Below are 25,427 nucleotides of genomic sequence, written 5' to 3'. Positions count from 1 at the left end.
TCCATGCCTGAATGAGTTCATAAGTTTCTTTAACTATATTGGGGGTAAAGTCCAAAACTCCTTTATGAGTTAAGTTCCAACTCATCTCCTGTTTTTTCACAAGAAATGTGTATGCTAAAATATCTGTTTAATGAATAACAACAAAAAAAGACTCTTCTTTATTTGCAACAAAAGTCATTTAGACATAAAGTTGACAAGTAAAGGACCACTTAATTTACCGGAAAGATCATCTGAGTCTGTAATGAAAACACTGAAAACTGAAAATGTTTTTCCCCCAATGCCATAGACTAAGACCATGGTGAAGTCAATTAACTAGTCTTTATCTCACCAAGACCTAGAAGACCTTTCATTGTCCACCAATCCACACCCTTAGATTTCAAGTTTTTTGCTATTGTGAAGGTGGATGATAACTTTAGTCTGTTAACAAAAGCAGAATAAAGTTTTAATTAATTAATTATACTAAAAATGTAAGGGGGGAGCAATTAATAAGAACAAACAAGATTTCCCCCCCCCCCCCCCGGGTCATACCACATAGGGCTAAACAAAAGCCACTCTTAAAAAAAAAAAAAAAAAAAAAACCTCACAATACAATAGCTACTTTTCCATGTGGATTCCTACAAGATCATGATTATGCAAGAAAAACACTGAATTCCCTTTTTTTCTTAAATTCTTGTGTTTCCCAAGAGAGGTTCCACTCTGTGAAATGTGAAATGTGAAAACGGATGCTCTTAGAAGAATCTCACATATTTATTAACCAGTAGATTTAAAAATTAAAGCAAGTATCAGCAATTTGGAGCTTCTGGTTAATCAGAAAAGAATAAACAGTGAAGGAAGAAACTCTACTTTAATCAACTTTGATAATCAACTCTATCGATCTATCATAGGCTGTACTGAAAATAAAATAAAACAATAAAATAAAATAAAATAAAATAAAATAAAATAAAATAAAATAAAATAAAGCAATGTCTGTGTGACTAAAAACAGCCAGTCTCGTTTCTGGTACCATTGACATATATTACAGAATAACATGGCCAAGACTCAGACTAACATTATCTGCAAACTGGTAAGCCTGCAATTTGCAAGTAGTTTTAATATTGATAAAAAAGATACGAAAGCTTCCAAATAAAGTTGCTCTTATTAGGATTTCAATATTGTTATTTGCATGAAGAATCACAACTATTTTTCAGTTCACGAGTCCTGCCATTCATATACAGGAACCACTGAAATGTCAAAGACACAACGCTTAAGTTAAATTACCCATTGTGTTAATTTATTCAAAGTGAAAATAAATATCCACCTGGGAAGCTTTGTAAAGTAAATGGTTTCAAAATAAAACGCAAAGACAAAATGGCCAGTTGAACAGACTACCTACCAAAGTGAACGAAACACAAAAAATTTCAAATTTTTCAAATCAAATATATAGTCCTTCTCATTTTCAGTTGAAGAAGCAATACTGAACTTCAGTCAATCATGTCTGATTTTCAGGATGCCTTTAGAATTGAAGTCTAAGACCACAACTAACAAAAAGCAAGTACTTGGCTGCTTCGCAGCAGGATGCACGGATTCCTTTTTCTAAGAAGAATTCCAGACATTCCATGTGTTTCCTATAAAAATAGAAGATGTCCATTTTAAAGTAGCCCAGCCTGAACTCATACCAGCATAAAATGGCCAAGAAATGCACTTATTACGAGAACGTTTACATGTGCTGTTTGTTGTAAGCAAACCACCTATTTCCACTCTCCCCTCGAGCTCTTACTTATAAAACACCGGGCACTGTAAAAAGAGCTTTTGGTCCGAGGAAAAACATTAGATTAGCAAAGCTTCTAGGATGTGGATGAAGGGCTTGATTCTCCCTCTCTCACAAATCAAGTCCTTAAACATTTTTTTTGAATAATAATATTTGAAGATCTCATTTCTCATCATTCAATGGCTCGAGTAAGGAAAATAATTTTTTAAATAAATCAAAGTACCATGGTTTTTTAACCTGACACAGTGACATGCACTAAAATATACATAAAAATAATAAAATAAAACAAAACATACTAGGTTTAAGAAAAGGTAAGGATTTTTTTTTTTTAATTGGAGACATCAGAGCAAAGACTTCATTCTTAGTCTTTGTGGTAGCAAATGTGGAGCTTAATGTAGGGGGATTTACACTGACCTACGTCTAAACTTAGAGAGCCCAAACAGTGAGGTAGGAAGCACAGGCTGAACAAGAGAGACTTATGTGAGCCTTCTAAGTCCTTCACTCAAAAAGGTTCAATGACTAGCTCCCTGCCAGGACTGAGCTTGGCAGAGCCAAAACAGAACTAGTACGGAGCCCATGTGGAGCTAAATCTGATAGGAAAGAAGACTGTCACACGCACACAGCAAGTAGTTACCTCCTGTGATCAATCCTAAGAGGGAGTATTAGAGGAAAGTAAGAGGGTGACCCAGTCTAGTCCAGGGATTAGCAAAAGCCTTCCCAAAGGAAGAAAAATATACACCAAGTGGCAGTTAACCAGAAGGAAAGAGAAAGAGCACTACCAGATTAGGAATCAGTATGGGCAAAGGCCCAAAGCAAAAGGGCCAAAGCCTATTGGGAGACCTAGTGAGGCAGAAAGAGGGGGAAGATTTGGGTCTGGAAATGTAAATAGTGAGAGATGAGGTTGGCGGGCTCCCGGCAACCATCAATGTCAAGTATTTTGACCTTTATGAAAGTAATTGGAAGTAGGAAATAATAGGCTTGAATTTCCATAAAGAATGGACTGAAGGTTGGCCTAACATATAACATAGACAGGTGGGAAATAGTTACCAGCCGACGGCAGTAAACCTAGAAAAATAACCGAGACTAAACCAAAAGGCTAGTAGAAGTGGAAAAGGGAGAAGCGGCAGTTTTTAATGAGCTCAGATCTGGTACTTCCATTCACCTTCTATATTGAGCTGTACCATTAAAATTCAAAAAAAGCTCTGCATAATAAGCATTCCATGAATATTTGTTGATTTAATCTGTCTTTTTCACTCTGTGCTTCTTCCTCTCCTTTTTTTTTTTTCAAATTTTTTAATGTTTATTTTTGAGAGAGAGAAAGAGAGAGACAGAGCATGAGCAGGGGAGGGGCAAGAGAGAGGGGAGACCAGAATCCGGGGCAGGTTCCAGGCTCCAAGCTGTCAGCACAGAGCCCGACATGGGGCTCAAACCCACAAACAGTGAGATCATGAGCTGAGCAGAAGCCAGATGCTCAACTGACTGAGCCACCCAGGTGCCCCCTTCCTCTCCTTTTTTTAATAATAGCCCTTCCCATGTCTGTCTGGAATGGCCTCACACCTCAGAAGCAAGTTCTTCAGAAAAGTCTGTCGATTCATTTCCTAATATATTAACACACAGGTATGGGGGAAATATGAAAGAAAAATATGAGGGAGAAAAGTTCTCCCTGTCTTCAAGTTCAAATCTTCATTTCTCTACTGACATTTTACAGGTTGACTTGGTTTTGACATTTAAGAAAATTAGCAAGTACGGTGTTTCCTGCTATGAACACCAGTGTATTATGTGCTTCCATCTACCCTGTTTGGTCAACAAATCAACTTCATTCCTTTTATTGACTGACTGACCAGAACACTGAAGGTCAGAATGAATGAGAGACTTGCCTGTCACAGAGCCAGACAGAACACAGACCGGAAGGCCAAGCCAGCTGGAATCTAAAACCTGTGCCCCTTCTTGTTGGCCATACCAGTTCTCGAGTCCTACCATACCTGCAGCTCACTTTTTCTTCACATACACTGACACCCATTTAAGAATAATACAGCCATGGGGCGCCTGGGTGGCTCAGTCGGTTGGGCGTCCGACTTCGGCTCAAGTCACGATCTCACGGTTCGTGGGTTCAAGCCCCGCGTCGGGCTCTGTGCTGTCAGCTCAGAGCCTGGAGCCTGTTTCAGATTCTGTGTCTCCCTCTCTCTCTGCCCCTCCCCTGTTCACGCTCTGTCTCTGTCTCAAAACTAAATAAACGTTTAAAAAAATTATTTATGAAAGAATAATACAGCCATCACAGCGTGATGTCAGTTTACCAAAGGCTAAGAGAATAGGACATATAATATAGTCTTCCTAGCTCTGCTCTGAATTAACCACAAGATCTTAAGCAAATTGTTTGGCCTCCATTTTTCACTGATCAGATGAAGACAACGTTATGACTATATAAAATCTATGTACTGTTGTTAATAATAGTTATAAGAGTCCCATGTGGTGGAGCTCAGTCCCTCACGTCAAGAAAGACTTTCTGCCCAGCTGTAGTGAGTGTGGTCAGCAGACAGTCTCCAGCAGGCAGCTCTTCCATGGGCCTCAGCAGCCGAGGGCCTCTTGCTGGAGATCACAGGTTCTCCAGGTTGGCCTGCCTTTGGTGACCGGGCAAGGCCGGTCACTTGAGCCAACATCAGCCGACATCAGCCTCCCTCTACCTAAACCTTCCCTTTTATAGGTGGCAATTCCTAGTAACCATCTTGCACCCCAAATTCCATCTCCACACCCGATTCTAGAGAATCCAAGTTGCTTCACTCCATTGACTTTGGGAACATTAACTGGGTCAACATAAAACTTAACTGCATATTTGAAATGCCAAGAACTCAGGTTACTGTGGAGTAACTGGATTTGAAGTTGTTCTCTTAATTTACAGAGGTATATTTTTATTTCACGTTTTAAGCAAATCAAGTCCTGGCGGATGCTTTTGAAAAATCTCAAGTGAACGTAAATGTCATGCTTGAACATTTGACTCTTTATTCCAGATAGCTTTGTGAGGAAGTTATGAAGCTAAAAATAAAAGGATAAAATTAAAGCGGCATTTCTAGTAAAATGACAGTGTCGTGCGATGGCACTGCCGTGTCACCACACTGTATGACAGAGAGCAACTGTGTTAAAAATAGATGATATTCCTGCTGTAACCAAAACAGAAGGGAACTTACGGCCTCTCTGCAAACCCAACTCTTATACTTAGGAGTTTACAGGGAACATTTCCCTTCATATCACATATCATATCAAAACAAAAACCTATACGTCAAAAAAAAAAGCAATAAAGCATGTATTCTCATGATAATAGATTATTTCAGGTTGATATCCTGGCTGAAGTCGGACGCTTAACCGACTGCGCCACCCAGGCGCCCCTCAGGTTGATATCCAAAGGACTTATCGTTCTCTACTTACAGAGCACAAACTTTCAACTGTCTCTTGCGAGATCAATTCCGAAATAGAAAATGGGAATTCATACCGTCAATAGGGTTACTGTTATATGTGCACGTGCAATTAAAAGAATACAAAAACAAATACAATAACCAGAAAATGTGATGTTCTTCAGTCTGGTTTTCAATGCACGGCACAAAGCTGGTTCCATAGCTGTTTGACATCAGTGAATAAACAATCAGCATTTTTACCAGCAAAGCACAATACATAAAATCGATAAGAGAAAGAAGATGCACTTATGCGTGACTGCCAAGGTGTTACGCAGTTCGAGCCATTTAATTTCAGTGCTCCTGTCAGAGTACAATCATGCTCATTCTAAGAAAGTCTTTTCCTCCAACCTTCCTGGAAACTGGAAATTAATATATTTCCCTGCTTGCTTATAGCCAATGGTACAATTTTACCTTTATCTAAATCTGGAGGTAATGTTTAAATGCTGGAATTTTAAACTATCCAGGTAAAGGAAATTCTTAAAACATTACATAGATAGCAGTGATATGAAAGGAAATCAAATCTCTAAATATATGACCACTTAATCAGATATGCAGAGAGGCCTAAAGTCCCCATATTCACTGCCCGGCATTTCTTCATTCAAACACTGTTTACTGAGCACTTATGTGCCAGTCGATGTTTGAGTGAGTAAATCTGTTCCAGTAGTGACTACTCTGTTTGGTAAACAGAAACAGAAACGCAGGAAACAAATTTGGCCCAAAAGCCCCACACATGAACACGGAAAGAAATGTACTCCCATATATGAGGAATAAATTAAGGAACCATATAGCAGATATAAACTAAAGAGTGGTGATGGTTCCTCTCCTAAGGGTGTACAAAAGAAGACTGAAGAAAGGTCAATTGGTCAATTGGTTCAGCTGGAATGCTGAACCCAACTTCTTTTATGGGCAGAAAGAGCTGTCAGCGTTTGGTCAGCTGCTATCCTAGTAAGGCTGTTCAAATGGAAAGCCTAACAGGGCTGCCATTTTACCCTGCATGTTATTCAATGCTACCAATAAATTAAATACACTGCAAATACTGAATGCTGAGCAATGCCAGAGAAATTCTCGGGAGTCACAAGCTTCCAAATGTATTGTAAGCACTCTGCCACATCCTTACAAACAGAATCTGAGAAGTAGGATACTGTTTTTCATTTTCAAGCTCAGGCATACTCTCGACTGAATTCAAAACAAAGCCAAATACACGCTACTTGAGCAAGAGGGAGGCTGCAAAAGCAGCACTTGGACAAACTGGCAGAAAAATGTCACCTCCCGCAGAGAAATGGAGGTGTTGAAACAAATCAGGTTGATTCTTGTTTTCATTAGTGTTGAATCATTTACAGGGCAGATTTCATCTGCAATGAAAATCTGTTCATCAAGTTGAAAGATGAATGATAATTGCTTTGTGAGCATTTTAATATTAACTGGATCAAAATAGGGAACTAGCACAAGGGCAAAAACTAAAATTTAACAATTCTTCCTCAAACTTGTGTCATTTGGGGGGTGTGCTGAAGAAGGAAAGAATTTTAAACAGAAAATTTTATTCTCTCACCCTTTGGTTAATTGTGTTTAATTAAATACTTGGTAAGTAGAAGAGTAAACTAACTTTTTAAGTTGAACCTCTTTTTCAAAAACTCAACTGTCTGTGTGGGATTAGGGAATCCGGGATTCATTCTCTAAAGACTATGTTAATGTTTAAGTTGGTTGTGTTTTAAAGAACCTGAAGGCTCCTGCAGACTGTTTTCATTCTATGCCACTACCCCACTCCTGGGCACAGCTACCAAATTTTAGTGCCACCCCCATAAAAGCCAAGGGAGTAAGTTTATTTTTCCCAAGGTTCAACAGAGATCTCTTGTGCTTAGTGTGAGGGCAGTGGATTCCTGCATTAATGCATATTTTTACTAAGTTCTCACTTTATTTCAGCATACTACAGATATTTTCCAAGGTTTTTATAAATGCTCTAGTTTTCTGACTTAAAAATCCAAAATACAGTCATGAATGCCACATATCTGAATACTCCGCACCCAAAGTGAATAATGCGAAAATTTCTAGAAACTACCAATCGGAGCACTGAATCATCTTAGATTCAACTTTTAGTAGAAAATGGCCAAAATGGGGCACCTGGGGGGCTCAGTGGGTTGACTGTCCGACTCTTGACTTCGCCTCAGTTCATGATCTCACGGTTTGCCAGATGGAGCCACAAGTTGGACTCTGCACAGACAGCACTGAGGCTGCTTGGGAGCCTCTCTCTCTCTCTCTCCCACTCCCTCCCTCGCTTTCTTTCTCAAAATGGCTAAAGAGCATCCAAAGTTTCCAGAGATTCTCTCGCATGGGCAGGGAGCTGGCTTCCCCAAAAGGCACAGAGAATCCAACGATTCAACCACCCAGGTCCCACTGAGTTCTGGGTTCCACATACTTCCAAGTCCGAAATCCAAAAAATTAGGGACATGTAAACACTGTCCAAGCAATCGCGTCCACATAGGAAGTGGCTGCGAATGTAGGTTTTGGTCACAGAGACCAGGGGGTGCCTCCTGGTTTTGCCAGTTACTAATGGTGTGACACTGGGCTAGTTATTGAATCTCTCTAAGCCCCCGACTTCCTGGTATGAAGATGAAGATCAAAGATCTGCTTTGGAAAGGTTGCCTGGGTGGCTCAGTCGGTTGAGCATCCAAGTCCAGCTCAGGTCATGATCTCACAGCTCATTAGTTTGAACCCCCATCCGGCTCTCCTAGCATCTCGTATGGGGCTCCCTGCTGTCAGCTAGAAGTCTGCTTGGGATCCTCTGCCCCGCCCCTCATTCTCTCTGCCCCTCCCCCACTTGCGCTCTCTCCTTCAATAAATAAATATTTTTAAAAATCTGCTTTAGGAAATTGGACTGGAACCTAGGGAGATTCTGAGGGTCCGGCATTCAGTACGGTAGCTGCTGTGGGGGTGCTCGGTACTGGGGTGATCGCTGTTAATATTGTTCTCAGCACTGAGATCAGTCCAAACACTTGTATCTGCTTAGAAAGGGCCTGGCTGTGAATGACATGACTGCCCGTCTCTCCCCTCCCCCCATTAATCGACAGAAGAGAAAAAGCACTGGTTGAAAAGGAAGGTAAGGGTATTTTGGCACTAGGCCTCTTTTCAGAACTTAGGAAATAAAACAACTGGTGCCTCTAAGCACACTCAAGGGAAAATCCAGGTCAGTAGCTTGAAACTTCATCCAGCTGCATGGAGATAACAAAAATTAATTGTACACGATGCTGATATGATCATCATAGTAATAACAATCGACAACATTATAACACAACAACCTGGGAGAAAAATATCAGGCAAATTTTTTGGATTACTGATGCTCAGAGTGGTTATTCAAATTTCTAAAGACCACACAGCTGGTAAAAAGAAGAGCCAAGATTCAAATCCAACTCTGTTTCGTTCCAAATGTCCGTAACCACTAAAATACATTCCGAGTGTCCTCCCCAAAAGCTACAAACCTCATGCCCCAGCCCTACATGATAGGATGAGATGGTTAGGATGGGTGGGATAGAAATTCATGGCATGTTCATTACAGAAGTGTGTGGTCTAAGTAACCAAAAGAAAGGGTCAGGCTCTCTATACACTGCAGAGCATTCCACACAAAGTGTCAACCTAGAACGAGGGCCATTTAATCATCTTGCAATGTGGGGACTAAACAATTGAGAGCACAGGATAATCACAGAACTTTTCACTCTTAGGATGTGCAGACCCTAAAGCACATGTAAGCCATGATATTAAATCTCACAACCACAAACAGCCAAAAGGTATCTAAAGAGGAGGAACTTAACCAATAGCAGTGAAAAATGCAGCACTTGAAGAAGACTTTTTACCAACCCAGGAATAAATGCAATACAGTCTGATATAGACAAATAAGGATTTATTTTTTTAAATCGTACAATTGGATTAATCATAATTCTTCACTTGATCTTAGCCAAAAGGCTGAGAAGTGATGGATTAATCATAATTCTTAGTTCATAACACCTAGGCTTATCTTTCCTTAATGGTCTATGCATGATCAGCTTTTGTATTTAATCATTTGTGTTTTTATGCATATATTTGTTTGCTTTAGATACTATACTGTATGGCCATAAACTCACCACCTGACATGGGAACTGGAACATTGGCAACAACTGATGTCTCCCAAGTGCTTCTCCCTACCCACCTGTGTTAACTGTTATCCTGAATCATGTACTTGCCACTGACTGCTTTTTGTTTTGTTTTGTTTTGTTTTGTTTTAAGTAGATTTACATATTTGGGGGGGGAGGGGCAGAGAGAGCGGGAAAAGAGAGAACCCCAAGCAGGCTCCAGGCTGTCAGTGCAGAGCCCAACGCAGGGCTCAATCTCATGAAACCATGAGATCATGACCTGAGCCAAAACCAAGAGTTGGACACTTAACCAACTGAGCCACACAGACACCTCTGACTATTTTTTTTAATACATAGTTTACCCTGTGCATGTATATCTGAAAAGAATATTTTTATAGTTTTAGTATTTTTAATTTAACATATTAGAAGTTTAAATGAGGGGAAAAAAGATAGATCAGTAGATTCTGAAAAGCATTTGATAAAATTTTATGCAAATTCTTGATAAAAACAGTAGGAATAGAGAAGGGACTATCCTTAACCTGGTGTATTTTTTTTTAATCTATAACAAACATCACACTTAATTGGAAAACATTAGAAGTATGGCCTTTGAAATCAAGAACAAGAAAACAATGGGGACACCTGGGTGGCTCAGTCAGTTAAGCATCCGCCTTTGGCTCAGGTCATGATTTCATGGCTCATGAGTTTGAGCCCCATGTCTGGCTCTGCACTGACTGCTCAGAGCCTGGAGCCTGCTTCAGATTCTGTCTCCATCTCTCTCTCTGCCCCTCCCCCACTCCTGCTCGGTCTCTCTCTCTCTCACTCTCAGATATAAACAAACATTTAAAAAAAAAAGAAGAACAAGAACAAGAAAAGAACGCCCATCATCATCAATTCTATTCAACATTGTCATGAAGTTCTTAACAGTACCAGGAAAAAAAGGCAAAAATAATGGAAAAGAAGAAAATAAAAACGTCAATGATGATTATACACATAGAAAGCCCAAAAGAATCCACAAATAAGTTACTATTTTTTTAAAAAGAGGAGCACCTGGGAGCTCAGTCGGTTAAGCGTCGGACTTCGGCTCAGGTCATGATCTCATGGTCCGTGAGTTTGAGCCCCACATCAGGCTCTGTGCTGACAGCTCAGAGCATGGAACTTGCTTCGGATTCTGTCTCCCTCTCCCTCTGCCCCTCCCCAGCTCACACTCTGTCTCTCTCAAAAATAAAATAAACATTTTAAAATAAAATTTAAAATAAATTTTAAATTTTAAATTTAAAATAACATTTAAAATAAAAATGTTTTAAAAAGAGAGTTTAGCAAGATAGCTGGATATATAAGATCCATATACAAAAACCAATCACATTTCTATACACCAGGAATAAGCAGCTAGAATACATGATTTACAAGACATGATGTATAATCACATTAAAAATATCAAGCAACTAGGAATAAATATTTTTTTAAATAGATGGAAGATTCGGGGCACCTGGGTGGCTCAGTCGGTTAAGCATCTGAGTTTGGCTCAGGTCATGATCTCACAGTTCGTGGGTTCAAGTCCCCCATCAGGCTGTATGCTGACAGCACAGAGCCTGGAAGCCTGCTTCAGATTCTGAGTCTCCCTCTCTCTGCCCCTTCCCCACTCAGACCCCGTCTCTCTGTCTCTCAGAAATGAATAAGCATTAAAAAAAAAAGATGCAAGATTCAAACATGTGAATATTTACACTTTATTAAAAGACACTAAAGAATACCTAAATAAATTGAGAGATGTATCAGGTTCCTAAGGAACACCTAATATCATAAAGATGACATTCTTTCCAAATTCATCTAAAAATTCAATACAATGCTAATCAAAATCCTAAGAGAATTGTTTATGGAACTTAAGAAGCTGATTTGTAAGTTCACACACAGAAGCAAAGAAAAGGCAAGTCTTCCTGAAAAAGAAGAGCCAGGAGGGGAGCTGTGCACTATCAGATATTAGAACCACTTACAAAGCTGACTGACTATGACTCAGGGCAGGGATAGACGTACTGACGCATGGAACAGAAGAAAGCTCAGAAAAAATCCCAAGCACATATATGACCTTAATATATGACAGAGGTGGTGAATTATATGATAAAAATGAAAACTGAACCTTTATTTCACATCATACAAAACCTAATTCCAGATGGATCAGAACTTAAAATACTGGAAGCAAAACTATAAAAATTTTAGTGAGGAGTATATTTTCTAATTCCTTCTGATCTTGACAGGGAAGGTTTTCTTTAAAAGAGTTCATTATAAAATATTCATGAATTTGACTCTGTTAAAAAGCAAGGACATCCAATCGTTAAAAGTCACCCTAGAAAAAGTGGAAGAAGTTGCAAACCAGGAGAGGATATCTCCTATCCATAAAGTTTCCAGAGGATTAGTATCAAGAACATATATTTTTTTTAAAATTCCTATATTAATAAGAAAAGCTGAATCAATGCGATTTTTAAAACTAGGCCAAAAACATGAACAGGCCTTTTTTAAAAGAAGGAATACATATGGCAATAAGTATTGAATAAACATTTAACCTCGTTAGTGATCAGCAAAATACAAATGAAGACCCTTCTAAACCCACATAATTAGCAACATTCAGAAGTCCGATAGCATCAAGTGTTTAAAGAGAATATGGATGACAAGACTTCCAAAGTGTTTCTGGTAGGAATGTAAACTTAGGTACAACTGCTTTGGAAGACAGGATTGCATTATCTTATAAAACTGAACATTCAGACACTCTATGACCCATCAATTCTACTCCAAAGTAGAAACCAGAGGAACTCTTACACATGTAAAACACACAACACATACAAGAATGTCCACGGCAACAGCATTCATAATAACAAAAGGCTGGAAATAACCCACATGTCTATATACAAGAAAATATGTAAATAAATTTAGGTATATTCCCACTATGGAATAGTACGTTGCCCGCAAAAAGAGTGCACCATTGATGCACGCAAAAATATAGATAGACCTTGGCAACGTGATACTGACTGAAGAATTAAGCGCCAAAAAATTATCAATGCTATGATACCCTTCTATCAAATATAAAATTCAAGGATGTATTGAACCAGGCATCCACATTTTTCCACGTCCACAAACTGAAACCTCTACCTCTCTAAAAACTCATCCTAGACATACAAGTCTTCAGAATTCCCATGGCATAATATGCAAACCACTCCATTTATTTCATTTGGTAAACTAAAAAATCGTACACTTCATCAAAATCAAATGAAATACAAATGGATAAAACTGAAAGTATACAGTGGCAGACATTACACCATCTCTCATCACTTATTAGGCATAGTTGGCTTGCTCATTTGAGTATGGAGATCATACTAATAACTCGAGTAAACCAGAAAAATATGGTATTTTATTGTGAAAAGGCATGTTTTGGAAAACAGCTCAGTCACATAATTTATCTCGCCATACTTGGCAAGGCTACTTGTATATACAGTGCCTATCTGTAGCCAGTTTTGAGTGAAGAGGGAAGGCCATACATTTGCCTAAAGATCACTTTTAAGTCCAGTAAGGAAATCTTTTTAGCTCCTAAATTAGAAGCCAGAGAAGCTTGGCAGCTTTCACATGTGGGAAACCTATCGAGCAGTGAATAGAATAATTATTCCCAAGGACTGAGCGTTCTGGACATAAAAATGCAGCTCAGTGCTCCATGAAAGCCACATTCGCCCTCCCACTAACTTTCAGGCAAACTAAAAATGTGGGCTTTTTTTCTTTTCTTTTCTTTTCTTTTTTTACGCACCTTAATGTCATTAGTCTGTTCTGATGACAAATAATTGCTTTTCATTGCCAGATATGTAATATATTAGCTATATGAATACAACAGATTAACCTGCTGTCCTGAAAACTGCTATTTGTGTCCTGAATATTAAACCAGCGCTTAATAGGTATTGGAGAATCTGCAAACTAAATGTAATAGCATTACCATGAGTTGTTATTACCATAGATATTTAGGTTCCACTCTTATATGCCTTATCCACACTTATAAAGACTATACATAAAATAAGGGTCTTTCTCCTTTGAAAAGGAAAACAGAATACTGATAAGATAGTTTTAAGCACTGTGCATTTAGTATTTTTTATCAACCCTTCCATGTGTCAGAGTGGTGTTCTATTCGTCAGTGGCAGAAAGTATCAAGAGACTGGGAGAATACAGTAGGAAAGCCCCCATAAAAGTATGGAAATGAGAATACTCTACAAATGTAGATCAATGCTTTGTGACAGAAATGGGGATGTTGAAATGGGTTAGGTTTTCTAAATCGGTAATATCAAAAATTATTTGGGATGTGATTCATGATATGCAGTAACCAAAACACAAATACTTTTATTTCCTATAAAGTATTCTATGACACCCTAATTCCAAAGAACACATATACACATTCCAAAACTTCTTGCATACATTGACAATGTCAGTGACATGCAAATTAACACAGCCTTTCTGGAAAGCATGAACCTGAGTTTAATCATACATATATCTCTCCCCCAACTAGACTATGAATTGAGAGCAAGGACTGTCTTCTTCCTTGCTATATCCATGGTGCTTAGGGAAACATTTTTGACTGGGTGAATGAACTTGGCATTATGTATCAAGAACCTTTAAAATTTTTTCACACTCCTTTAGACCAGTAATTCTACTCCTAGGAATTCATCCTAAGGAAATTATCAAAGACAGAAAGAGAAATATATAAGAATGTTTGTCACAACATTCTTTCTAGTAACACAAAATCTAAGTGTCCAACAACAAGGAAATTGGTAGAATGTGGTGTACCACACAATGTAATATAGTATTAGGTAGTTATTTAAAAGCATATTCACAAAGTGTAATTATTGACAAGGGGTATTTTCATAAGATAACACTATATGTACAATCTAAATAATGTGTATATACATCTATATACACCTAGATTCTAATTTATTGCAAAGGTATGCATGGGTATATTTGTATATACAGAAAAAGAACTCGTAGAAAGAGAATTACACCAAAATGCTCAAAGTAGTTAACACATTTTGCTAATAAATACAACTTAGCAGTCCATATATTTAAAAACTTACAAAAGTAACTAAAGTTATACTTAGTAAATGAAAAATAAATAATTTAGCCAATAATAAACACACTCTTTCTTGTGTGTGTTCTATCTGTAGGCTATCCAATAATCACCAAAATGAAGCATTTGGGATTTAGTCTTAAAAAGTCAGAAACAAGACATTCATAAGGAAGAGGAAAATATGTAAATACAGGTTAAACACCACAAGAGCAGCTCCACCCAAATGAGCACATGCTTTAAAAATAGTCACACACATAAAATATCTCATCGGAAAGGTAAATATCAGTGAACACTTTGTTTGAAATATAGAAGAATTCATATTTAGAGTAATGATAACAGATGCACACTTTACAAAAACGCTCGAAAATCTTTTAAAATAATAAATACGGTTGTTTCCAAGCTTTGCTTTCTAAAAATATAAATTCAGCTACCAAGTCTTATCAAGGGTGTGGGATTTTCCTCTTTTAATAGTGTTTTATGTTATTGCTACCTAAAGTCAATGACAATATGCGAACTGTGGACAAATGCAGTGGAAACGCTGTAACCCCACAGGAAGGCAATCTGAAATCACATGGCTGAGTCTGCCTCCCTCTATCCTCTGTCCATACCAAGCCACAAAGCCTGCTAAAATGAAACAGTGGAGACTAAGTTCACTGACATGCTTTTAGGTTTTTTAATTCTTCGGATATGTTCTGTTGTCGTTGTCTTTTTTTTTTTTCTTTAATTTAAGAATCATGCCCACTTTTATAAAGGTCTCAGAAAAATTCAAAAGCAAGGGTGTTAGGCTATCCATATGTGCAGGTCCCTTCTTAAGCCGGCGTCCTCAACTGGTTACTCTGTCTTTGAATCTGTTTCTCTCCTTGTTAGTTAAAACAAGCTCAGTAGATTCTCATGACATTTTAGGAGGTTCTACACTCAGACAGCCAACACTGGATTTTAAGAAAGATGGAAAAGAGGGGCACCTGGGTGGTTCAGTCGGTTGGGCATCCACCTTTGGCTCAGGTCATGATCTTGCAGGTTGTGGGTTTGAGCCCCGGGTCAGGCTCTGTGCTGACAGCTCAGAGCCTGGAGCCTGCTTCAGCTTCTGTGTCTCCCTCTCTCTCCCCCTCCCCCACTCATACTCTGTCTCTGTCTCTCTCTCTCTTTCTCAAAAATTAAAAAAAAATTTTAAAAAGAAGAAAGAAAGAAAGAAAGAGAAAGAAAGAAAAAAAAGAAAGAAAGAAAGAAAGAAAGAAAGAAAGAAAGAAAGAAAGAAAGAAAGATGGAGAAGAGTTCAGTATAATTATTGCAAGAGCCTGGGAGTCCAGGTAGGATAAAAACTAAGTAACCAGGACCCCTGAATATATTCAATCAAGCTTTAGAAACCAAACAGATCAGGACAAATATCACACAGCCTTGTACATTTTTCTGAACTGTTCCCCCGCCAAACTGATATGGAAAAAAGAAACTCCAACCCAAGTAACACCCAAATTTTGGTCAGTCTCAGCTACTATTCAGTTGGGACAACCATGAAATCTAATTTCCTTTTTTTTTTGTTTGTTTTAAGTTTATTTTGAGAGAGAGAGAGAGCACAGGGGAGGCACAGAGGGAGGGGGAGAGAGAGAATCCCAAGCAGGCTCTGCTCCTGACATGGAGCCTGATCTCACAAAACGTGAGATCATGACCTGAGACAAAACCAAGACTGAGCTATCCAGGTGCCTCCATGAAATCTAATTTTAAAATAAGAGCTCTTCTGGGGCACCTGGGTGGCGCAGTCAGTTAAGTGTCTGACTTCAGCTCAGGTCATGATCTCACGGTTTGTGGGTTTGAGCCCCGCATGGGGCTGTGTACTAACAGCTCAGAGCCTGGAGCCTGCTTCAGACTCTGTGTCTCCCCCTCTCTGCCCCTCTCACGCTCATACTCTGTCTCTGTCTCTCAATAATAAAATAAAATGTTAAAAAAATTTTTTTTAAATAAGAGCTCTTCTATATTTGAGATGACACAGAGCTTGGTACAAAGATAACCCAGTTGAACAGGCTACTTTACCACCATATACAAGAAAAGCAGAGATACCAAGAAGAATATTTATGTTAAAGCATTTTAATGATTAGCCAGTGCTAAGAAATATTAATCTATTAAAAGGATTAACCCAACAATGTCATCACATGTGTTTCCCTGGCTACATAATTTTCCATTTGTCACGGGTACAAATTTTAACATTAATATTTGTAATAGCCACAAGGTACCAAAGCTATTATTTGTCATAATAAATGTTCAGCTTTTCCAGCTCTGAATCTTTCAGCACCCACCTGAATGTTTACAATCATGTAAGTGAAGTCTATACCACAGTAATCTGAAGACTAAAACTCTTAAGCAAGCTCCCTAGGTACTAGACTAATTTAAATGAATGAAATGTACTTCTTCTTTTCTTTTTTTACTGTTTTTTAATATTTCCATTTCTTTTTGAGACAGAGACAGACCAAGTGGGAGAGGGGCAGAGAGAGGGAGACACAGAATCTAAATCAGGCTCCAGGCTGAGCTGTCAGCACAGAGTCTGATGTGGGGCTCAAACTCACGAGCTGTGAGATCATGACCTGAGCCGAAGTCAGATGCTCAATGACTGAACCACCCAGGTGCCCCTGAAGTATACTTCTTCAAACAGAGAAGTGGGGAAATTTTAAGAATGAAACCCAGAATCTTACATCATCAGGGTAGTCTTAAAGCATAAAAAAAGTAATTTTAGTATAAAAGGAAACAGTTCTTTATAGAAAAGCTAGTAAACATCTGACATCACTATCCCAAAGAATTAGCAAAAGATAAAAACATAAACAAGTTGACAAAGAATTAGCAAAAGATAAAAATATAAACCAGTTGACAAGTTGACAAGGGTGTTTGATAAATACACATACAACAGGGCAGGAGCCAGTTCTTAAAGAGGACATATGCAGGACACCTGCCTTCCCTCAGAGACAGTGCTGTAGCTGCCGTGACAGGGACCGCAAGTTGTCTCTCAAAGACTTTGACATAGTATCAGTGTTTTTAGTTGGCCATATAGCCACTCAACTAAAGACTCATTTCCCAGCCTCTCTTGCTGCTAGGAATGGCCATATAACTAAGTTTGGGCCAGTCGGTTGTGAGTATAGAAGCTATATGCAAATTCTGAGTTATGACCTTCCCCCTGGCTTGAACATGGTTGCGATGGTGACAGGAACAGCAGGCATCTTAGACCAGGGGCTGGAAACCAGGTGAGCATCAAGGTACAAAGAACCTGGGTCTCTGATAACTACGGAATGATAGCCCTGGACCTTCCATCTAGACACACGTGTGGCAGAGAAATAAACTCTATCTTGTTTGCACCATGATTCTTCAGGGTTTCTCTATAAATAGCCATCCACTAAATTCTATTCCTGAAATCATTATTACACCATATGTTAACTAACTTGGATTTAAATAAAAAATATAACTAAATAAATAAATAGCCATCAATCAGTCAAAATAATATAACAGCTAACATTTATTTAGCATTTATTACATATCAGACACTGTGCTAAGTGCTTTACATAATCTCTCACTCACTCAAAATAGTACTTTAAAGCACTTATGGAGTACTTATGGAGGAGAGACAGCTTATGGAGGAGAGGCAGCTTGTCTGAAGTCACTCAGCTACCAGGGCTTGGACACAGGCCTATGTGACGCTGGTGCCATGGCCAGACTCTGAACTACCACCCTCTGCCCTCTAAATTCCATTTGTCTGATATCCAGAGCAACCATGGTCCCCTCCTACAAAGCATCTCAAGCACACTGAGTTTGTGCCTCAAATTTGACTGGCATATCTTCAAGACTATGCAGAAGCAAAACTCTATCATACTCTCATTGGCCCTGGCAACGATTTTTTTTAATATGATACTTAAAAAGCACAAGCAACAGAATAAAAAAAAAAAAGTTGGACTACATCAGACTAAAAAGCTTCCACACAGCAAAAGAGATCAATCATCAACAAAATAAAAAGACAATCTGTAGAATGAGGAAAAAAAACATTTGCAAGCCATATATCTGATACGGGGCTAATATCCAAAACATACAAAGAACTCATACAACTCAATATCAGACCACCAAATAACCCCATATAAAAATGGGCATTTTGGAGAATAGACATTTCTCCAAAGAAAATATACATAAGGCCAACAGGCACATGAAAAGATGCTCAACATCACAGATCATTAGGGAAATGCAAATTCAAACCACAATGACCACAGTGGAGTTACCTCAGCCTATTAGAAGGGCTAGCATCAAAAAGACAAGAGATAATAAATGCTAGTATGGATGTGGAGGAAAGGGAACTCCTGTACACTCTTGGTAGGATCATAAATTGGTGAAGCCATTATGGAAAACAGTATGGAAGAATCTCAAAACATTAAAAATGGCCCTATCTTACGATCCAGCAATGCTACTTCTGAGAATGTAGTAATGAAAACACTAACTCGAAAAGATATCTGCAATCCATGTTCATTGCAGCAATATTTACAGTAGTCAAAACATGGAAACAACCTAAGTGTCCAAGTGTCCGTCAATGGATGAATGGATAAATGTATGTTGTATACATAAGTATATAGAATAGATATGCATTGGAATATGTGTATATATATATATATATATATATATATATTATATATTAATGTAATATTACTCAGTCATAAAAAATGAGGAAATCCTACCATTTGCAACAACATGGATGGACTTTGAGGGCATTATGCTAAGAGAAATAAGCCAGAGAAAGACAAATATTGTATGATCTCACACGTAGAATCTCAAACAATAACAACCAACTCATAGAAAAAGAGATCAGATTTGTGGTTACCAGAGGTGGGGGTGGGGAGGGGAAACTGAAGGAAGGTGGTCAAAAGGTACAAACTTCCAGCTGTAAGATACATAATGGGATGTAATGTAGAACATGATCACCGTAGCTAACACTGTTGTATGATCTATAGGAGAGTCATTAAGAAAGTAAATCCTAAGAATTCTCATCTCGAGAATTTTTTTTGGCTTTGCTTTTTTCTCCTTTCTTTTCTTTTTATTGTATCTATATGAGAAGATGAACATTAGATGAACCCAGTATGGTAATAATTTCACAATGTATGGAAATCAAACCATCATGACCCACACGGTGAACTTATACAGTAAAATGCATGTCAATAATTTCTCAACAAAACTGGAAAGACAAAACTATACACCAAATAGTTAAGAGTTTTTTTTGGTTTTTGGTTTGGGAGTAGCTTTTTGTTTGTTTGTTTAGAAAACAGGATATTATGGAGGACCTTTATTTTCTGCCTTATATATTTTTATAATGTTTGAACATCTTATAATGTTTTTTATAACCAGCTAGCATTACTTTTATTATCTGAAAAGGCAGTAAAGATTTTTTAAATTTTTAAATTTTATTTAAATCCAAGTTAGTTAACACATAGTATAATAATGATATTGGCAGGGTGGTAAAGATTTTTTTAAAACACAGCCCAGGAATTTTCCTGTTTGGAAATTTTAAAATGTGTAATTGAAGGCATGCCTGGGTGGCTCAGTTGGTTAAGCGTCCGACTTTCGCTCAGGTCATGATATCACAGTTTGTGAGTTCGAGCCCTGCATCTGGCTCTGTGCTGACAGCTCAGAACCTGGAGCCTGCTTTGGATTCTGTGTCTCCCTCTCTCTCTGCCCCTCCCCTGCTCATGCTCTGTCTCTCTCTCTGTCTCTCAAAACTAAATAAACATCGGGGCGCCTGGGTGGCGCAGTCGGTTAAGCGTCCGACTTCACCCAGGTCACCATCTTGCGGTCCATGAGTTCGAGCCCTGCGTCGGGCTCTGGGCGGATGGCTCAGAGCCTGGAGCCTGTTTCCGATTCTGTGTCTCCCTCTCTCTCTGCCCTTCCCCCGTTCATGCTCTGTCTCTCTCTGTCCCCAAAATAAATAAACGTTGAAAAAAAAATTAAAAAAAAAAACTAAATAAACATCAAAAAAATTTTTTTAATTAAAATGAAAATTAAATAAAAATAAAAATTTGTAATTGTCAGTTATAAAGAAAAAGTGCCAAAGTGCTAGAGAAATGTAATGATGTGGATGAAATGTTCTAAGAAAAACAAACTCAGATTTTTAAAAATCAATTTTCAGCCATATTATACTAACACGGATATACAGCAGCCTACAACACTAACTCTAGGGTAACATGGGAAGAAAGTTAAGTGAGAAAAATTAGGCAGAAAAAATATAAAGGTAAAAGAGATCACATGAAAAGAATTACAGAGGTGTGATAAATGTACAAAATGTATGGGCTAGAGATGGGCTAAAAGGTTTTTTCTGAGCTTCCTAGAAGACAGGGCAAAAAGGTGCTCAGAATGTCAATCAGATCATAGAAAGTGAGCCATTAGAAGGAAGCACAACTGATTTTGGCACCAGAACCCACTGAGATGCCTCTCTGGCAAGTCCACAGCAGGAAGGTACTTTTACACATAATGAATTGTGTCTCCAAACACATGAAAGATTCTTGGACTTTGGGGCCCATTTTCAAATACTGAAGTTCAATAATTTTAAGGCCAAAATTTGAATAACTTAAAGCTGAAAGACATGCACATTACACAGAAGCTGAAATAAAATGGTCCCGATACAGTTACCGGACCAGTTTCCAACCACCTTCTCCTTTATATAAATGATATAGTGTAATTTACTTTCCATAATTTACTTTCCTTGCAGATGCTAATATCCTAAATATTAGTGACCCATTTTTAAATATTCAGCACTAAAATCATTATGGTCTGACATTTTTATAGGCATATAAAACACATTTTGTTCCAACTGTTTTTATTAGGAGAAATGTGGCCTGCTGAAAACCAAAACCCACATATTTTACTTTGAAAAAAAAAAAGGCAGCTGGAAATATAAAACCCCACACATTTGCTTTTAACACTGCTTGGGAACTAAAACCTATAATGTGAACTTGACATCTATTAATGGGTTGCTCAAAGAAACTGAGACTATGTTTTAACAGAAAGCAGCACTCTGAGCTCACGCCACAACCCATGGTATTCTCACTGCTCCCCAGCAAGGGGGTGAGTGGGGTGGCCATGCCTGCTGAGGCTCCCCGGATGAGGGCCTGCTTTCACAGGCATCTCTGTACCGTTGTGTCTTCAGTCTCAAGAATACAGAAACAAATTCTTTGGAATTTAGCCTCTGGGGAGGCAAGCGAATTATGTTAACCACATGCAAACATTTATATTACTCTCCGGTTTATTTCCATTACCTTCCCCCTGAAATTGCAATTTAAAATCAGATCTTAGAAGACTACATATGACAAGACATCCATAGTTTTTCCTTTTCATGCCTCATGAAAGGACAAAATTTGTGAAGCCAATTATTTAATATCATTTAAAGTTCAGCACTGTAATCACAGATGTATTGAAGTGAATATTTGTTTCTTAAAATACAATGTATCCCCAACTCTCCTGCTATAAATTCAATGTCAAGCACAAATGGAGGAAGGAGATAGTCAGAAGTAACTCTGACATTTGGAAATGAGGGTGGAAAAAACTCCTGGAACAAAGAAGTGATTTTAGCAATAACGGGATGAGTCAACGTATAAAAATTAATCCTGGTCCACGATTAGGGGATGAAAAAGAATGAAACTAAGTATAAGTAAATAGTAGATATAACTAGATAGGAGGGGGTGGAGGCAAAGTAAATCGGCAGCAGAGGCCTGGTTGGTCTGAGTGGGTTCTTGGAGAACAGGTCAGCAGAAGCTAATGGGATGGTTAACAGTCGAATGAGCCAAATGATTTCCAACACATCCCAAACACAAGTCTATATAAGCTGCTAGTTGTTCCTTTAGTACACGTTTCCAGTTGGAACTTCAAAACCTTAGATACACCACAACCAAGTGGGGTTTATCAAAGGAATGCAAGACTAGTTGAATATGCAAAAATCAGTGTAATCTACCAGATTAGCAGTCCAAAGGGGAAAATATGTATATGATCCTATCGACTGATGCAGAAAAGCATTTGACAAAATTCAGCATTTGTTCACGATAAAAACTCAGCAACATAGGGAACTTCTTCAACCTGATAAAACCTGCAGCTAACATCATACTTAATGGTGACAGATTGAATGGTTCCCTCCCAAGATCAGAAACAAAGCCAAAATATCCACTCTCATTACCCCTATTTGACATTGTATGGGAAGTTCTAGCCAGTATAAGAAAAGAGGCAAGGAAAAGAAATAAAAGGCATACAAATTTGCAATAAAGAAATAAAGCTAATCCTACCCACAGACAACATGAATGGCTATGGAGAAAATCCCAAGGAATCAGGAGGGGGGGGGGGGGAAGCTCCTGGAACAAAGAAGTGATTTTAGCAATAACAGGACGAGTCAACATATAAAAATTAATCCTATTCCTATATACTCTAGCAATGCACAATTAGAAACCAACATCATGTCACTCACAAAACTTCCAAAAGATGAAATACTTAAGTATGAATCTAAAATATGTACAGGATCTGTATGTTAAAGACTACAAAATCCTGCTGAAAGAATCTTTTTAAAAAGACCAAAATAAACATAAAGGCAGATCAAGTTGATGGACTGGAAGATACAACATAACAAAATTCATAGAACCTTATGCGGGGAAAAAAAAGTCATTTTTCTGTATGTTAATTAAAAATCAAACACCTTTAAAGACACATTTGAGATCATTTAAGCTTAAGAAATTACTGTTAATTTTGTTAGGTGGATAATGGCATGGTGATTATATTTCTAAAAATTCCTTATCAATTACAGATTCTCACACTAAAGTATTTAGGGTGAAATGACCTGATGTCTTAGGTGTGCTTTAAAATAACTCCAAGTGGGATAGGGTCAGGAAGGGGGACATGACCTTGATAACTGTTGAAGCTAAAGATGGGTGACAGGTACCTAAGTTTTCATTACACGCTTCTGACTACATTGTTGTTTGTGTTTGAACTTTCCATCCTAAATCGTTTTTTAAAATAAACTAAATTAAAAAATAATAATAAACTAAAAAACAACTAAATAATAATAATAATAATCTAAAAAATAAACCAAACGTGATTCAGAGAGGACATTAAGGTGTATGGGCAACATTATTCAAAAGTTGGAGAACAGAAATTCTGGCTGTGATTCCTGTCTGCCTCACTCACCATTGTATCCTTCATGCCAAACACAATACCTGGCACACAGGACATAGGACACAGTCCATAAATTGTTGCTGAATGAAAAACAAATGGTAAGCAAACAAAGGGTCAACTTCAGCCCTGTAGAAGCATATAGCACCAAGAATCACAATGAATTATTTTCCTTAAGTGAAATCCAAATAGGGGAAACTGGCTGAAAATCTTTCTTGAAATGTTCAAAATCCAGATCCATCCCTCATTCCTTCCCTTCCAAAATATCTCAGCCCACACTAGTTTTCTGTTTTGTGAACCCTTATAGTAAATGATCTCAACAATTTTTTAGTAAATAAAATACAGTGTTGAACTGTCCTCTTATGTATGGTGTCTGAGCTCTGGCTTTCTCATCAGATGATGAAAATGAAAATACCTACCGTGGATTGAGTCCTCACCATATATCCAAACACCGTCCTAAACACTGTGCATTCAACCCTGCGAGATCAGTTATCCTTATCTGCACTCACAGATGAAGAAACTAAGGCATAGAGAGGTCAGGTAACTTCTCCAAGGTCATACAACTAGTAAGAAACAGAGCAGAGAACTCAACATAGGCAAGTTGGCTCCATACTTGTCTCAACAGTGCCTCTTACAAGGATCTTGAGAACCCAGCCTCCACAATACATATTTTTGTATTCTTCTCAGCAACTATCACCTAGCACAGTATTGGGCATGAAAATAGACACTTTACAATCTAAATGATTAATGTGTTATGCAGGCTCTTGCAAATTCAAAGAACATCTTTAGGGAAAATTTTTAGCTAAAGTCTGCATCGTTCTAAAGAGATCTCCTGTAGTTTCTTTATGTTTTATTTAATTCCACCATGAGAATTCCCTGGACAAAATACATATAATACATATTTTATATATATATATATATATATATATACACACACACACACACACACACAGACATATATAAAAATGTGTGTGTGTGTGTGTGTGTGTGTGAGAGAGAGAGAGAGAGAGAGAGAGAGAGAGATGACAAAATGTTAGTACTTAATCAGACGTTAAGATTCTTTATGAAGGGGCGCTTGGGTGGCTCAGTCATTTAAGTGACTGACTCTTGATTTTGGCTCAAGTCATGATCTCACAGTTTTGTGGGTTCAAGCCCCACATCAGGCTCTGCACACTGACTGCCCGTGGAACCTGCTTGGGATTCTCTTTCTCTCCCTCTCTCTCTGCCCCTTCCCCACTCATGCTCTTTCTCTCTCTCAAAATCAATAAACTTTAAAAAAAGGTTCTTTATGTAAACATTGGCCATAATGAACCCCAAAATAATACCAGTAAAAATCCTCCTAGGGAAATTTATTTTATAACCTAGTTTAAGTCCTTTTCTACCAATGTTTTCCCCCACCCATGTCCCCTAAACACACACACACACACACACACACACACACACACACACACACACACAGAGGAGCCTTCAAAGATTTCTTGTCACTGAGGACATAAACTCCCCAATTCCCTCTGGGAATTTTGATCATTTTTTAATGTTTATTTTATTTTCAAGAGAGAGGAGAGAGACCACAAGCAGGGAAGGGGCAGAGAGAGAGAAAGGATGTGAAGCTGGCTCCACACTCACAGTACAGAACCCAATGTGGGGCTCAGACTCACCAACTGTGAGATCCTGGCAGCAGCTAAATTCAGTTGCTTAACCCACTGAGCCACCCAGGCACTCCTTGATCCTTCTTAATATCTCTCACTAAGTTTGTTTTGGAAAACCTCAATATTTGACACAGTTCTGGATTACATGTGGTTTAAGGATTAAGAAATGATTACAGTCAGCTATCTATGGTTCTAATGAAGTATGTGCTTGCTGAACATAGCTCATCTGAAAGAAAAATTTTT

At 38.2% G+C, this 25,427-nt stretch overlaps 1 protein-coding gene and 1 pseudogene across 1 annotated transcript in view; both read right to left on the bottom strand.

Annotated features, from left to right (window-relative positions):
• FSIP1 (fibrous sheath interacting protein 1) overlaps nt 1-25,427 on the bottom strand; it is a 196,097-nt gene that overhangs the window by 67,487 nt on the left and 103,183 nt on the right. The gene's annotated exons all lie outside the window — the stretch shown is intronic.
• LOC125169365 (uncharacterized) lies at nt 9,028-9,159 on the bottom strand (annotated as a pseudogene).

This window comes from Prionailurus viverrinus, chromosome B3, assembly GCF_022837055.1.
Source record: "Prionailurus viverrinus isolate Anna chromosome B3, UM_Priviv_1.0, whole genome shotgun sequence".
Classification (NCBI taxonomy): domain Eukaryota; kingdom Metazoa; phylum Chordata; class Mammalia; order Carnivora; family Felidae; genus Prionailurus; species Prionailurus viverrinus.
This window is presented reverse-complemented; position numbering and strand designations above follow the sequence as displayed.